This window comes from Octopus sinensis, linkage group LG6, assembly GCF_006345805.1.
Source record: "Octopus sinensis linkage group LG6, ASM634580v1, whole genome shotgun sequence".
In the NCBI taxonomy this organism is placed as follows: Eukaryota; Metazoa; Mollusca; class Cephalopoda; order Octopoda; family Octopodidae; genus Octopus; species Octopus sinensis.
The window spans coordinates 72675711-72693205 of record NC_043002.1 but is presented as its reverse complement, the minus strand read 5'-3'; the positions used below and the strand labels follow the sequence as shown (position 1 = coordinate 72693205).

Genomic DNA, 17495 nt, shown 5'->3' with positions numbered 1-17495 from the left:
TAACGCACCCTTCCATGTGGCCCGACCTGAACGTTAAAAATAGCAGCTGCTTTTCCCCTACCTTGACAAAGCGCTCACATGTCCAGCTTTGTCGGCTACCCCGATTGAAAAAGGCCCAATGCTTCCCTTGCATGCACGTCACTCATGCCCTTTTCTGTTCTGGTCAGCTCCCCAGCTGCTGACGTCACCCCACAATTATCAAAATGGTGTTTGAAGTATAAATCAAAATGAAATTTTTATGAAAGGTTTTAATTTAGATTACTTTAAACAGGTTGTTTTGTGTCATAGAACCAAGAGTGATCTCAGGTGGTTTTGTGTCAAAAGGGTTAAATTTCTTCTTACCTATTACTCGTAGGACTAAGGTAATAAAATTAACATAGTTATCCAACTTTTTTAAAGTACTCCAACCTGCTACCTGTTGGATTAAATTAGCAAAATGAATATATTCTAAAGCAAATGGTATAATTAATATTTAGGGGTAGAATGGTGGTGAGCTGGCAGAAACTTTAGCATGCCGAGCGAAATGCTCAGTGGTATTCCATCTGTCTTTACATTCTGAGTTCAAATTCTGCTGAGGTCGACTTTGCCTTTCATCCTTTCAGGGTCGATAAATTAAGTACCAGTTGTGTACTGGGGTTGATATAATCAACTTGCCCCCTTCCCAAAAATTTTGAGCTGTGTGCCTAGAGTAGAAAAAAATATTTTAAGGTGGCGAGCTGGCAGAAACATTAGCACGCCAGGTGATATGCTTAGCAGTATTTTGTCCATCTTTATGTTCTGAGTTCATATTCTGCTGAAGTCGACTTTGCCTTTCACCCTTTCAGGGTTGATAAATTAAGTACCAGTTGCATACTAGGGTCGATCTATTGAACTAGCCCCCTCCCCCAAAATTTCGGGCTTTGTGCCTCGAGTAGTAAAGAATATTTAGGGACAGAACTCAAGTAGTGACTAAGTTGTGTTTATTTCCATCGTCTGAGCTTCCAAATATCTCGAACAATGGCCTCAACTTTATATTTTCATCCACTTGAGTTTGACAGAAAGGCAGAGATTAAAAGATGCACGTTCGAAGCTGCTATTATGAATAGGAATTCCATTGCTTCTAAGCTTGGAAACTTGTATAATGGATAACTCCGACTGCATCATCATCATCACCATCATCGCTATCACCATCATCATTATCGCCATCATCGTTGTCGTCGTCTTTTTAACATCCGTTTTCCATTCAAGCCAAGCGGTATACCACACTCTTCAGTGATTATACCTCCATTATTCAAGTAGATCCTGCAGCATAGAAGACAACTTATACACTCATTGCATCTCCTCATGTGGAGTACCTCTGAAGTTGACAAGATCATCCTTGGTGATTTCAATGACAGAGCAGGTAAGAATTAAGAAGCCTGGAAAGGAGTCCTTGGAAAACACGGCATTGGAAACTGCAATGGTATGAGGTGAGTTTTGCTCATGTTTTTTCTGTAGCAGCAATTCACCAACACCAACATCCAGCAGAAAGATAGTCTGAAGGCATTCTCAGTCTAAGTATTATCACCCCAGATGCATTCTAAGTATTATCACCCCAGAAACTACATTTTGGTGTGATAGAAACCCATCCAAGTAATACTCTGTACAGAGTTTCATATGAACTATTAGTCAAGTCTGCTGTAAACTCAATCTCCATTCCAAACTGAAGCCAAAAAGAGGAGGAATTCTAGAAATGTTTCAAGCTGCCAATATACAGTCTGACAAAGTGAAAGCCATTGTCCAGTAGGATGTTCAGATGGCACTTGAGGATTCCAGCTTCCAAAGGGATCCCTTTCGATAAGTGTTGTGGGAATACCTAAAATATTCAATCTGCAATCCTCTGTAAAAGTCCTAATGTCTCCCTAAAAAAAAAAAAAAAAAAAAAATTGAAAAAAGAATAAGGGCTGATTTGATGAAAACAACCAAGAAATGCAATACTTGTTGGCTGAAAGAAACCTACTTCATCAGATGCAGCTTATCCTGGCTAGAATTATCAGCCAAATCTCCTTCAAATCACACACTACACTCCTAATAGAAGAAAGACACATTTCTTTCATAGATTTGAACTACAAAATTCAGTAAAGGCTTATTAGTTATAGATATTATGGGCTTCTTCAAAATTGCCAGTCATTAAATTTCCTCTCACAAAGTGACTGGTAATCGAGTCTATAGCAGAAGGCATTTACCTTGCATGGTTGTGAATCAAGCTTCTAAACCATACACCCACATCCTTGACAGGAGAACATGACTGTTAGAAAAAGTGGCCTGCTCCCTCAGGTCCAACATACATATTATTTTATATTGCTGATGCTAAGCAATTTTGAGTATTATGTGTAATGGTAATAAATGAATATGTAAAAGGATATTGCAAAATTCTCGTGAAAATTGCATCATAAAGTAAGCATCTAATCAAAAGGGTGTTTAATGTTTACTTACAGTAAATCCCATTGATCATTAAACGTTTACTATCCAGTTATAAAAACTTGTGGCAATTTGCCATTCATTACGTATGAGATAATCTAAGATTGAGCATGACGAAAAACTGTCTTTCAGATCTATACAACACACACACACATACACATTTATATGCATACATACCTTTATATATATATATATATATATATATATGCATATACATAAATACTAGCATGGAAAGCGGACGTTAAATGATGATGATGATATATATATATGTGTGTATGTATATAGATGCATTATTGTATGTATATATATATAATAATAATAATAATATATATATATATATAAATTATATATATATAATAATTAATATGTATATATAAATTATATATATATAATTGATATATATATAAATTATATATATATATATAATAATTAATATGTATATATAAATTATATAATTGATATATATATATAATTGATATATATATATCATCATCATCAATTAACGTCCGCTTTCCATGCTAGCATGGGTTGGACGGTTCAACTGGGGTCTGGGGAGCCCGAAAGCTGCACCAGTCCAGTCAGATCTGGCAGTGTTTCTACAGCTGGATGCCCTTCCTAACGCCAACCACTCCGAGAGTGTAGTGGGTGATTTTATGTGCCACCGACACAGGTGCCAGACGAGGCTGGCAAACGGCCGCGCTCGGATGGTGTTTTTATGTGCCACCGACACAGGTGCCAGATGAGGCTGGCAGACGGCCACGCTCGGATGGTTTTTTATGTGCCACCGACACAGGTGCCAGACGAGGCTGGCAGACGGCCACGCTCGGATGGTGTTTTTATGAGGCTGGCAAACGGCCACGATCGGATGGTGCTTGTTACGTGCCCACAGCACGGAGGCCAGTCGATGCGGTACTGGCTACGGCCACGTTCGGATGGTTTTCTTATGTGCCACGTGCCACAAAGATACAAATTCCATTGATGTTCATCTATTTTGATTTGTTTTGATTTGATTTTCACTTGCCTCAACAGGTCTTCACAAGTGTCACAAGAAGGAAGGTATGCACAGGTGGACTGACTACGTCCCAGGTAGGGGCCATGCGTTATGGCCTGACTAGTCTTGCCGGGTGTTCGGATGGTGTTTTTATGTGCCACCGACACAGGTGCTAGATGAGGCTGGCGAACGGCCACGATCGGATGGTGTTTGTCATGTGCCCACCGCACTGACTACGGCACTGATGGATTTCTTGTGTGCCACAGGCACTGGTACCACAAGATACAAATTCCATTGATGTTCATCTATTTTGTCTATTTTGATTTGATTTGATTTGATTTGATTTTCACTTGCCTCAACCGGTCTTCACAAGAAGGAAGGTATGCACAGGTGGACTGACTAGTCTTGCCGGGTCTTCGGAAGGTGTTTTTATGTGCCACCGACACAGGTGCCAGATGAGGCTGGCGAACGGCCATGATCGGATGGTGTTTGTTACGTGCCCACAGCACGGAGGCCGGTCGATGCGGAACTGGCTACGGCCACGTTCGGATGGTTCTCATGTGTGCCACCGGCACTGGTACCACAAAGTGTGTGCCACCGGCACTGGTACCATAAATTATATATATATATAATTGATATATATATATATACATATATATATGTGTGTATATATATACATATGTATATATGTATATATATATGCATATATATATGTGTGTATATATATACATATGTATATATATGCATATATATACATATGTATATATGTATATATATGCATATATATATGTATAAATGTATTCTTTATCCCCGTCTGTCTTGATAGACAATGGGTTGCGCCAAGGGTGGGGCCTACTTTGATGATGTGCAGTGTCTGCTGTGACTGAACAGTCCAATTCTAGAGTGGCAGTCCTTGTATATATGTATATATATATATATATATATGCATATATATATATATGTATAAATGTATATATGTGTGTATAAATGTATGTATATGTATAAATGTATGTATATGTATATATGTATAAATGTATATGTGTGTATATATATATAAATGTATGTATATGTATATATGTATAAATGTATATATGTGTGTATATATATATATATATATATATATGTATAAATGTATATATGTGTGTGTATATATATATATATGCATATATATATGTATAATGTATATATGTATATATATATATATATATATATATATATTTATATATACATATTTATATATACATATACACACACACACACACACACATATATATATTTATATATATATATATTTATATATACATATACATATGTATGTATATGTGTGTGTGTGTGTGTGTGTGTATCAATTAACAAACGAACGTAGGCGACAGCGTAAGTGCGTAAAATGTACACAGCACTTGTAGGAGGCTAATACTTCTGAATAAGAAATATTATGATGTAAAAGGGTATCTCTAGTGCTCACAGGAGACAAATATTCGCGAGACATCAACGATAATGTTGCTAACGATAAATGACTATAATGTTAGATTTTCCATTATGTGTGTGTATGTGTGAGTGCGTGTGTGTTTATGTATGTGTTTGTATTCGTGTGTATGTATATGAATATTAAAAACAAATCAACGCAACTTTGAAGAATGCTTCAGTATGTCGTAACAACGTAGGTTTACATTACAGTGCAGCGTTTTGGTAAAATCAAGTGCTCAACTTACAATAGATGTGTAGAGACAACCGTACGTAAAGGAGAATGGCGACAAATGTCTTTACAAGTAGTGTCCCCGACGTGATTTGTATTATATCTCTCAAGCAGTGAGGATATCACCGAGGTACGCTACAGGGCCCCCTATCAGACGTTTTGTAGGAGACAAAGAGACAATAATAAAAAAATGGACATAACTGTAGCGAAAAGGTGAAATTAGAATGGTTGGTCAATTAAACTGGCCCTGGGTCAGCATTTTGTAGACGTTCGAGTGACGTAAGGTCGGCTGAGTATATTTTGAAGCTACATGTTAGAAAACGAGAGGTCACCACTTGCAGAGACATTTGTCGCCATTCTCCTTTACGTACGGTCGTCTCTACAGATGTTTGTGGGAGTCGTTCTTCAACTTATAACTATACAATACACAAGCATACACACATCCTAATCACTAGCAATAATTGATGATTCTGTATCAGGAATATTTGGTGGTCCCAAACATCAACTTATTTCTTAGCAATCGAAACCAGGTCACAGTATTCGGTGCAAAAACCACGTAAACAAGACGAACGTGAATAGCTCAATCAAGAAACTGACTAGTCAGCATCTTGTAAAACAGTGTAACGATCTTAGTGTGAATATATCTTCTCTTGTACTTTCGGGGTACAAGAGGCAATCACTAGCCGTTGCTTTAATTATCCAGAATTCTACCAGTCAGAAACAACAAGACGCAGACGTAAAAGATATATATACTACTTTATTCTCTAATGTGGTAACAGTAACAATAAGTGGTTATCTGGTATCCCTTTGGTATAAATGTGTCAGTGCTGAACCTTATCGCTGTAAAATAAGAAAGTGTTCAAATGCAAAACGACACTGGTCAAAGATGGCGGCGAACAATGGAGACGATGTTGGTCTGCAACAATTTGGTTAAAGGCCTTTTGGTAAGGTGCTGCTAGAATCTAGTTCGGACGGAGAGAAAATATACGTGACCGTCGCCTTCAGTCGCTGCTGTCTCAAGTCGCTGCTTGCTGGACGCTGGTGGCCAACGTCTTACGACCCCCTTGCCTCGGCTAACTGCTACGTAGGCAAAAGGGTTCTTCTTCCGGTGCTTCGCGCATGCGCGAGAGGGCCCTTCCTCTCTCTCTCTTGGTAAAGGCACCAACACGCGCGAAATAGAAAATGGACGGTGCGCGAGCGCGCGCCGTTGTATAGGATCACTACAGAGCTCCACCCCAGTGCGTAAGCACGACACAAAATTCCCTGTAGTGACTATAAACTCAAGGTGGATACCAGACAACCAAAATAGCACACAATATAATAAAATGGCAAAATTTACATCATACACAAGAAATTTACTAAAGGAAAAAATACTCAATATGAGCAAAATTCAAAAGTGCATGCATGAAAGTGGATACGTCACAAAGTATAGAGCCTTCCGCTGTAGGGAGCGGGAGGAAAGCAAACTCACAGTTAATGAACCTAGGCGAAATTAAATCCAACTTCTCTAAAGGTAGTTGATCCTGCGAAATAGCAGTTAAGTCAATTGCTGCAGGAGAGGAAATGGAATCGACAGATAGATCGCTAGTAACACAAAAGGCAAAAGTGCAAGCATGCTGGTGTGATGCGCGACACAGATAATTTCTCTGTTAATTACGTGACCAACAGGAGTCTAACAGGGAAAAATAATTACGCCCATACATAGGCGCAGCGCATGTGAACATCCTACATTCTATGAGTCGGGAAAAGAATTAAGCTAACGCCAACGTGTTGCAAAAAACAAGGCAATACACGTGCGAAGCAAAGGCGCATGAAATGCAATAGAGCTTGCCAGACCGAAAAAACAGCAATGAATATGCCAGTGGTTGAGCGATTATATGCCTCGTTCGTACAGGAACAAAAGTATGGCATGCCGGCGCGTTATAATGGACAAACAACCCTCTCTATGTATACGTGACCCCTAGGGTCTACAGAAATGAGGTGTGTCTACCAAAGGCAAATTTAGCATGGAAAAAAAAACAAGCGAGAAAAGCATGTGTGACGTATGTATGTGCGAGATAGCATTTATGTGTGTGTACGTGTGTGCGACAGAAATACATACAAGGTGAATGCAAGCAAAATAAAAATAAATAAAAATACAGCGCATAGAAAAAATGTCTCTCATGGTTATTTCAGACAAGAGTTAATTTACCAGTCTGTAATAGCCTGATGCACAATAGCAGTTCGTTCTGTAACAGAAATGTTGAAATCACAAAATGCAGATGCCGGTTGAACACAATGTGTAGCGGTTGTAGCTTCGATGCTGTGACATGTTAAATCGTTACAGAAGAATCTCGCAGATAGACGGTGCTGTTAATCCTTGGTGTGCATATGCACAAACAGCGTGCACGCTAAAGTTCCGCGAGTTGCTATGTACATCTTGTGGAGGTCGACGGTGTTGAAAGGCGACGGTGGTGGTGGAAGGCAACTGTAGTGGACTTGAGACAACATTGTTCTTAGTGGTGATGGCGACGAAGATAACGACGACGTGAAGTAGAAAGACGACGATGATGATGACGAAGGCAGAGAAAAAACATCGATGATATGATGGTGTCCGTCATCATGTTGAAGAATAAGAAAGAGGCTCCTTCTATAACTGTTTGTGGTGACAGGAAACAAATCGTCGAAAGATGAATGCGTAGAGTTAAATCGTGTTCCGACTTCGCAGAAAAACTGGATTTCTTTGTTGTTAAGTGATCTCTGGTTTTAGACCAGAATCACGTCGGGGGTCACCACTGTAAGGAACTTAGTGTGAATATATCTTCTCTTGTACTTTCGGGGTACAAGAGGCAATCACTAGCCGTTGCTTTAATTATCCAGAATTCTACCAGTCAGAAACAACAAGACGCAGACGTAAAAGATATATATACTACTTTATTCTCTAATGTGGTAACAGTAACAATAAGTGGTTATCTGGTATCCCTTTGGTATAAATGTGTCAGTGCTGAACCTTATCGCTGTAAAATAAGAACGTGTTCAAATGCAAAACGACACTGGTCAAAGATGGCGGCGAACAATGGAGACGATGTTGTCTGCAACAATTTGGTTAAAGGCCTTTTGGTAAGGTGCTGCTAGAATCTAGTTCGGACGGAGAGAAAATATACGTGACCGTCGCCTTCAGTCGCTGCTGTCTCAAGTCGCTGCTTGCTGGACGCTGGTGGTCAACGTCTTACGACCCCCTTGCCTCGGCTAACTGCTACGTAGGCAAAAGGGTTCTTCTTCCGGTGCTTCGCGCATGCGCGAGAGGGCCCTTCCTCTCTCTCTCTTGGTAAAGGCACCAACACGCGCGAAATAGAAAATGGACGGTGCGCGAGCGCGCGCCGTTGTATAGGATCACTACAACAGCATCTCATTAACAATTTTATCTTTTGGTGCCGTTTTCTTTTGGAAAGAAACAGTTCTAAATGCAACTGTATCTCTGCTTGCAGAAGTAGTGACGCACGCTTTAAACTGGTCAGCTGTGAGCTGTGTCCGTACGTCAGCCAAGACCAATGAACAACAATGACGACGACGAATATTCAGCTTAGACCATCTAGCTGCTAGGATTACATGATGACAGTTAGCACCATTTTCGATCGCAACAACGTCTCATACAAACATTGATCTATTAGCTTGGTGTAGACATCATTTCTTAATCGTTAGTAGTAACGACAGTACATAATTTGTTAACGATAAAAATTTATATTTTTGTATTCAAAATCTTAACGGAATTTGTGTTCTTTTCCATCGACATGAACTCAATCAAATCATCACACTACTGACACACGCTCAGAAATATTCTTATCGTTACATGTTAGAGAACAATTTATAGAATGAGGTTGATTTCGATTGCCATGAAGTGTGGAAAGCCAAGCTGATAATGAACTTATAGTGTACAGTGCTTAGATGTACATCTGATTGGATAAGAGTAAAAGAGAGGACAGAAAGCAACAATAATTCATATATAGAAAACCAGCAACGATAGCAAAACGTGCATGCACGGTACACAAAATAAAACACGAAACGACTGAAAAATGAGCAGGAGTAGCTTGCTTACCAACCACATGGTTCCGGATTCAGTCCCACTGCGTGGAACCTTGGGCAAGTGTCTTCTACTATAGCCTCGGGCCGACCAAAGCCTTGTGAGTGGATTTGGTAGACGGAAACTGAAAAAAAAAACCCCGTCGTATAAATGTATATGTATATATATATGTGTGTGTGTTTGCCCCCTCCCCCCAACATCGCTTGACAACCGATGCTGGTATGTAACTTAGCGGTTCGGCAAAAAGAGACCGATAAAATAAGTACTAGGCTTACAAGGAATAAGTCCTGGGGTAGATTTCCTCGACTAAAGGTGGTGCTCCAGCATGGCCACAGTCAAATGACTGAAACAAGTAAAAGAGTAATGATGATATCCATAAAGAGGAAAGAACGCAGAGGCACATCAGAAGTAGTAGTGGTGAATTCTGGGAAGCATGGAATTTTTAAAGGATACAATGTCCTGACGCGGGTAGTTTTTTTCCATGTTTCGACAATTCTGAACACGAGAAAAATGTTTCTGAAAGTCAAGGGTGCTGCACTGTTGTTTTTTTTTGTTTTGTTTTGATTGGTTTATCATGTTCACGGGTAGCAGAGAATTCGAAATAAGGAGCTGACTTACTGGAAAGATGGTGGATAATGTTTCGGACTTTTGCTCTTTAATGGCGAATAGACAAAGGCGAAGGTGTTGATGATTTATCTGTAAAGCGTGAGGGAGTAGAACACATAGAAAAAGAGAAATGTGGGGAATGAGGTAGGAGAGCCAAGGAGAGATAGTTTGAGAGAAACAGAATATGAAGAAAGGAGAGAAAGACAATGAACATGCACACAGCTGTAGTCTCTGTTCTTGAGATCAGTAGCAGAAGCAAATCTGTCGACCCTTTTATTAGCGTATTTCTGTTGAAGTACACTGCCTGTGTTTTAATTCATTTTGAGTATAACTTAGAATTTAATAAAATTACATTGTTATCATTAAGCTGGTGTTTAAGACATAAATTAACATGAAATTTTGATGGAAGGTTCTTATTTACATTACTTTAAAACAGGTAGTTTGTAACATGCAACCGACGACGGCCTCGGGAAGTTTGGCAGCAGCAAACCTCTCAATCATGTTTGGCAGGAGAGCCATCTTGCAAAGCTTCTTGATAGAATCCTCCCAGCAGCTGGATGTTGTTCAGTCTGTTTAAAAATATGATCCGATGTGGGTACAGTAATAATAGGGTCAACTCACCGTAAAACAGTTTCTAATACAAGTCACTTCTGCTTTGTTGTCGGTCGTTACCAACAATGACCTTCTCGATGCAGTAGTTACACAAGTACACATACAAACTGATTTGAGATCTATATGTTCTTGCTAATGTAAAGCATACATACATGATTGTGATCGTGGTTGATGGCTGTTTTTTTTTTTATTGGTGACACAAACCACTTTTCGTCTGTTCATTTCTTGTAGCCGGTATGCTTGTATCGTTTTTATACCATCAGTTACAAATGGGATCTTTTTCTTAATGCCTGGTTGTTAGCATTCACTGCTATCAGGTTCGTTTCTAGTTGGGAGGGGAAATATTTTTCGAGACTGGTAGATTCTACAGGTGATTTTTTGGGGTCCATGTTTGGGTTGAAGTGGGGGGGGGGGGTCATGTGTGTCTGCGGATGGGGGTGTTTTTCTTTTGCTGGAAGTTGAAGGGGTGAGGTTGACAGTTTTTCTTTTAGGGACTTTTTTTCTTTTTATGGGTTACATTAGTCCATCCTTCATTGTCTTCCTTGTTTTCGGTTGATGGTATGGTCTCCTCTTTTATGATTTTTGTTGGAGACTCTGCTGGCGGCGCTGTTTCTTCTTTAAGGGCGGGGCAGTTTACCCGAATGTGGCCTTTTCCCCCACATTCGAAGCACCGTGGCCTCTTACTCTCCACCGTCACTCTCAACGTAGTTTCCTCATTAATCACGATGTTTTCCACTATCTCTTGAAGAGTTTGTTGAGCTGCTTGAATCATGATCTCTAGCCCTTGTTCCTTCCAATGTTGCTGCTCTATTTTACTAACCTCGAGAATTGTTATTTTATCCTCGAGGCCCATGATTAGAGCAGCGCAGAGTCATGTTACATCTATTTCTGGTGGAATTTCCTCCACTGTGATATATTTAGGTATGTCTACCTAAATCAGTCAGTAGCAGTACTATTACTGAAAGCTCCTTCGCCCTTCACTTTTTAGGTGGACGATAATGGTTGCAAATTTGCGACCTTTGGTGATAAATGCAATGTCCCACCATATTGGTTGCAAGCATTTCTCGACCCCCTCTCTTCACGCATTATCCAACTTTTTAGTTTTAATGTTCAGACATTTAAAAACAATTTTTTTGCCGTGTTTTCAATTAACTCAGAAAGGTGGCTTTCAAATCATACCCCTCCCTCTCGAACATATTTTTGAATTGGTTTAACAATTCATTTGTCATGTTTAAGGTTTTCCTTTTAGTCTTGCTACTGCAGCGAAATTAGACTCAATTGTTTCAACAATTTTTCCGTTCAAAAATTCTTCGCCCGACGGCATGTTCAAAACTTTATCAGAAGGCATTTTAAAATTGGTTTCCTCATATATTTTTTTCTTTTGGGTTGGAGAGAAGCCCTTGCACAAGAGAATAAATAATTCCCCTCCTCAAGAGGGGAATAACGTTCAAAATTCTGCTAAACGCGATAAAACAAGGTGTTTTTTTTTAAAAAAACACACAACAAATGAAACAACAACAAATTCAACAATTAAATTAACAATAACCAGCAACTTTCAGTATAATACATCAACAGAACGGAGAAATAGCGAATACATTTTATTCCAACCACAAGGGGACAGTACAAATGGGTCTGGGTACCGAATGTTGTTACACAAAAGTGTATCTAAAAATGTTATGATAATATAAAACGAATGAAGGGACAGACATATCACAACACAGTGGGGGAACTGTTCCGACTCTGCAAGACACGTTCCACCACTGAACCTTTTGTTTTAACTTTTCCTGGATAGCACTCACGTAGGACCATTCATTCCCAACATGCGATCCACTTGCATCCACCTTTTACCGAATCTGTCCGATGAAAGACACTTCTTTTCTAACCTTATCTTCCTTCGTAGAAGGAAGACAAAAAAGTTGGTCAATCCTTGGTCAGAAATGAAAGTGCCTTTCATACGTGCCTGCTAAGTCAATAATGTGTTTATTTTAATTTGTTTCTAAATGAAAGTAGAGCTGTGTTGATGGCGTAGATAATGTACAATCAGTTGTTCTTATTTCATATTTCCCGCAACGATGAACGGCAAAGTCGACTTTGTTTCTATTTATACTCAGAAAAAGTGCTTATCCTATTTTTCCTGTTTACACACACACACACACACACTTACGTACATGAATAATTGGAAATCCTGTTAGGTATATGGATCCAATCGTCCTTGTAAAGACACACACAAGAAAAGCGTTTTTGAATAAGTAAAAAACAAAAACAAAACGTAAATAAACAAGCGTGCACACACTTCTGAAACTCGGAAGCGAACCAGAGACCTTTAGATCTGCAGTCTAACGCTCTCCCAACTGAGCTATCTCGGCTGGAGTCACTATAATCGACTTAATCACCCCATCCCGAAATTGCTGGCCTTGTGTCAAAGTTTGAAATCATTATTACAGTGAATGGTGATTGGTTGATTAGCCATTGTTCGTCGTTGTTTAATAAGTGCTTTGCAACAGTCTGTCTGACCGTCTCCGTTGCTGTTAGAAATAGCAACCAAATCTCCCTTAAATAAAACTACACCGTCTGAAATAAAGAAATGACACATTAGATAATGCTGTTGTACTTAACCTTAAATTAACAAGATGATACCGGAAGGAGAGGTCAGCTCCATCAAAACTGGTTTCTGGCTACCCAACAATTCTACTGCCGGCACAATCATTTCAATTGATTAATATATCAAAGAAATATATTATTACAGCCATTCTCTCTCTTCCTCTTCTTTCTGTCTTTCTTTTTGTCTGTCTCTTTCGCTCTCTCGCTTCCTCTCTCTCTCTATCTCTCTTATATATATATTTTTTCTCTCTCTAGTTTCAGCTCAGAGCTGCGGCCATGCTGATGCATCGCCGTTTAATATATACTAGCAGTATCGCCCGGCGTTGCTCGGGTTTGTAAGGGAAATAACTATAAAGCATTTTTAGAGAGTTATAGCCAAAAAATGGAAAAAAAATGATGGTAAATTTTTTTTTAGTTAAAAAGGTCGAGTTGCGTCCCCTAGACAGTCTGTGGTTTGGGTTTCTGATTCTCGACCCCATGTCGAATTTATCGATTTTTTTCAGAACTGGGGGAACATTTCAAAATTTTCGCTGCGTTAGTTTTGAATTATGACATTGGGCTATGTGTGTGTCAAGTTTCATCAGAATCGGTTGAAAGCCGTGGTCAGGGTGAGGGTACAACCTAACAGACACACAGAAACACACACAGACAAACTGCCGTTTATATATAGAGATATATATATATACATACATACATATGTGTTTGTGTTTGATGAACTTCTGTACAGCTTCCATCCAACAAAGTTTAGTCACAGTGCATCGCAGTGTGTTCGAACATGGAACCGCGTGGATGCAAAGCGAACTTGTTATATACGCAACCACAAAGGCTTTTCTCGCGGCCGCTAAAGCTCTACCGCAGCTCGGGCATTGGTGGTCTTCTAGGACTGAAGACAAGGAGTTGGGTATGGATTTTCGTAGGTCGCGTTTTTGTGCTCCTGCGAACCTATTCTGTTTGTATGTGGTACCCTTGCTGGCTCAGTTTCACCATGAAGGGTGGGCTTGTTCTTGCATTTCCCAAGGGTCGGGGTTAATATCAAAGCACTTCAGTGAGGCTTTGAGTGTATCCTTGAAGCCCTTTTTTTCTGATCACCTTGCGTACGCTTTCCTTCCGCCAGTTCGTTGTGAAACAGTTTTGTTTTTGGAGGGGAGATCGTGCGTCAATCATTTGAACGAGGTGCCCGGCCCACCTGATCTACTCTCTCCTCAACACCTCGGCAGACAACCTCCTTGTCTGTGACCTTATCTTGCCAGGGGATTTTCAACAGCATTCTCAGACAGTTCATGTGGAAGCTGTTTGGTGCAGCCCACTTCTCACAGGCATACAGTAGTGTAGGGAGTACAACTGCTTGGTGCACCTTCTGCTTGGTAGCCAGCCTCATGGCTGTCTTTTCCTAACAGCCATCCAAGTGCTGAGATACCCTTTGCGATGTGTGTGTTGGCTTCATTATCAATATTCTCAGAACTGGAATGTGTGCTGCTGAGGTGCATGAACTTACTAACAGCCTTCAAGGTTTCCCCTCTCCGACAGGGACAGTTGGTTTAACACGTTGCATTTGTTGAGCAGGTTGGTACATAGGCTCTGTCTTTTGAGTACTGATCATGAGGCCAAAGTTGTTGCAGGCAGTGGGAAAACAGTTAATACTCTGTTGCATCTGAGCCTCAGTGGCAGTGTTGAGTGTGCAATCATCTGCAATCAGGACGTCATGCACTGAGTCTTCTTTCACCTTGTTATTCGCCTGTAGTCTTCGCAGGCTGAAGAGTCTGCCATGAGTCCTTAATCTGATCTTGGCTCTGGTTTCATCGATGTTGTGGAAAACATCTGACATCATGGTCGAGAACATCATGCTAAGCTGCATAGGTGCGAGTACACAGCCCTACTTCACTCAGTGACTGGGAATGCGTCAGAAGAATCTCCACGGCCCAGCACCCAAGTGAGCCTGCTATCAATAAACTGTTGCACTAATTTGTCTGGGCAGCCGAACTTTTCCATGATCTTCCAAAGCACCTCACGACTGTACACAGCTACAAGCCCACAGCATTCGAATGGTACTTATTTTATCAATCCCGATAATATGGGTATCCTAAAATTGTATGTTACTAACGTTTCTCAATTTCGAAGACTCCTCATAATTGATTTCAAATTTTGGCACAAGGCCATCAATTTCAAGGGTGGGTAAGTCAATTGCATCGACCCCAGTGCTCAACTGGTATTTATTTTATCGACACCGAAAGGTTAAAAGACAAAGTCGACCTCGGAGGAATTTAAACAAAGAGCGTAAACACAGACGAACTTCCACTAAGCATTTCTTCCGACGTGCTTACGATTTTTATTTCTTTATTGCCCACAAGGGGCTAAACACAGAGGGGACAAACGGATTAAGTCGATTATATCAACCCCAGTGCGTAACTGGTACTTATTTAATCGACCCCGAAAGGATGAAAGGCAAAGTCGACCTCGGCGGAATTTGAACTCAGAACGTAGCGGCAGACGAAATACCTATTTCTTTACTACCTATTTCTTTACTACCCACAAGGGGCTAAACACAGAGGGGCCAAACAAGGGCAGACAAACAGATTAAGTCGATTACATCGACCCCAGTGCGTAACTGGTACTTAATTTATCGACCCCGAAAGGATGAAAGGCAAAGTCGACCTCGGCAGAATTTGATCTCAGAACGTAGCGGCAGACGAAATAACTATTTCTTTACTAGCCACAAGGGGCTAAACATAGAGGGGACAAACAAGGACAGACAAACGGATCGAGTCGATTATATCGACCCCACTGCGTAACTGGTACTTATTTAATCGACCCCGAATGGATGAAAGGCAAAGTCGACCTCGGCGAAATTTGAACTCAGAACGTAATCGCAGACGAAATACCGTTCAGCATTTCGCCCGGCGTGCTAACGTTTCTGCCAGCTCGACCCCTTAATAATAATAATAATAATAATAATAATAATAATAATAATAATAATAATAATAGTAATAGTAATAGTAATAATAATAATAATAATAATAGTAATAGTAATAATAATAATAATAATAATAATAATAATAATAATAATAATAATAATAATATAATAACAAAAAAAAAATAAAAAAAAATTTTTTTTTAAATACTGCGTGCAGAGAGATATAATCACTTATGGAATGATTTTATGATCTCTTGATCAGTTGAAACCTGCAGCTATCATTTTTTGACACTGAAACAGGACTTTATATGAAACAGTTTCCGTAGCTAATCATTCAATTAAGGCAAAGGCCATTTATTCAAAGTAACATATGGATAAGAGACGTATATGTTAAATTAACTTAATGCTATTGATTACATTTGTAAGAAAATCTCAACTTTTCTCTGTTACAGACAAGAATTACCGTTCCCTACTAAATCCGTGATGTTGAATTCAGATCTGTGAATTAGATTTCCTTATCGTGTCCAGATTTTGTGTAACCAAGTATCACGCTGTTTTCTTAGTTTCTCGGATTTATTGCATCAACAGACTAAGTTACTTGCCTGTGCCATGCTTTATGTTGGTTTGATTTAAATAATATTAAGAGGGTTGCTCTTCAGACACACCGTAATATTTCACCAGCGAACTGGCATTCTGGACACATAATCATTGAAAGAGCTCTCTTTCTGTTAGAATCAAGCATTATATTTCGATTGAAGTTCCCATTTCTGCTTTCCACAACAGAGATCTGCTAGTGGAAATTTGTACCATGCTCTTCAATTATAGCCCCAAGTTTGGTAAGGAAGAAGTGAAGAATATAAAAAATAAAATTCAAGGAACATCCACCATCGTTTTCTTTCATAATATTTTATCATATTACCTGCCAGTTCACAATAGGTTTTAGCTCTATGTATCCATGAAAAATTTTAAACCCTAGCATGACCGCAGTCAGAAGATTGAAACAGCTAAAAGATATCAACGTTCGATGTATTTTTGTTATTTTTAACAACCAAAGGTATCACCCATTTAATTTGTAACCTCACATTAAACACGGCAATTGCGAATGACATTATTTCTTTTACTTTTCAGTCAAACTGCTAAGACAGCATTGCACTGTGCACAACAAATATGTGGTGTTCAGTTCATCTTGTTTCTTACTTACAACGAAAACTGTACTTCTAGGCAAATTTTATTCCTAATAATTTCGATGTTTCTTTAATTATTCTTGCGTGTATATTGCCTATAGACATTTTTTTGTCGAACATCAAATAGACAAGCAGGTTTAATAAAATTAATTATAACTCTAGATGCAAATAACAACCTCCTCCTCGCTACGCCCTTAGATTATTTCTACAAGTGGATCTTAGGAGATTTAAGCATGCATAGCGATAACGTTTTAGTTATTTCTAGCAAAATAAACGGGCATAAATATAGCGAAAAAACTTATTTAGTATCTTTAAAGAAAGAGCGTTTATTATCATAGTAACTAATAATGGGACAGTCAACTTCTTCCATAATATGTTAAATCTCAACACAACTA

General features: G+C 39.3%; 1 long non-coding RNA gene across 1 annotated transcript in view; it reads right to left on the bottom strand.

The window, feature by feature from the left end:
* Nucleotides 1-12159: 12159 nt before the first annotated feature.
* Nucleotides 12160-17495, bottom strand: part of LOC118763958 — a 21601-nt gene continuing 16265 nt past the window's right edge. Inside the window, exon 3 of the long non-coding RNA XR_004999727.1 lies at nt 12160-12170. This is a non-coding gene — a long non-coding RNA (uncharacterized LOC118763958). The remainder of the gene's footprint in view (nt 12171-17495) is intronic.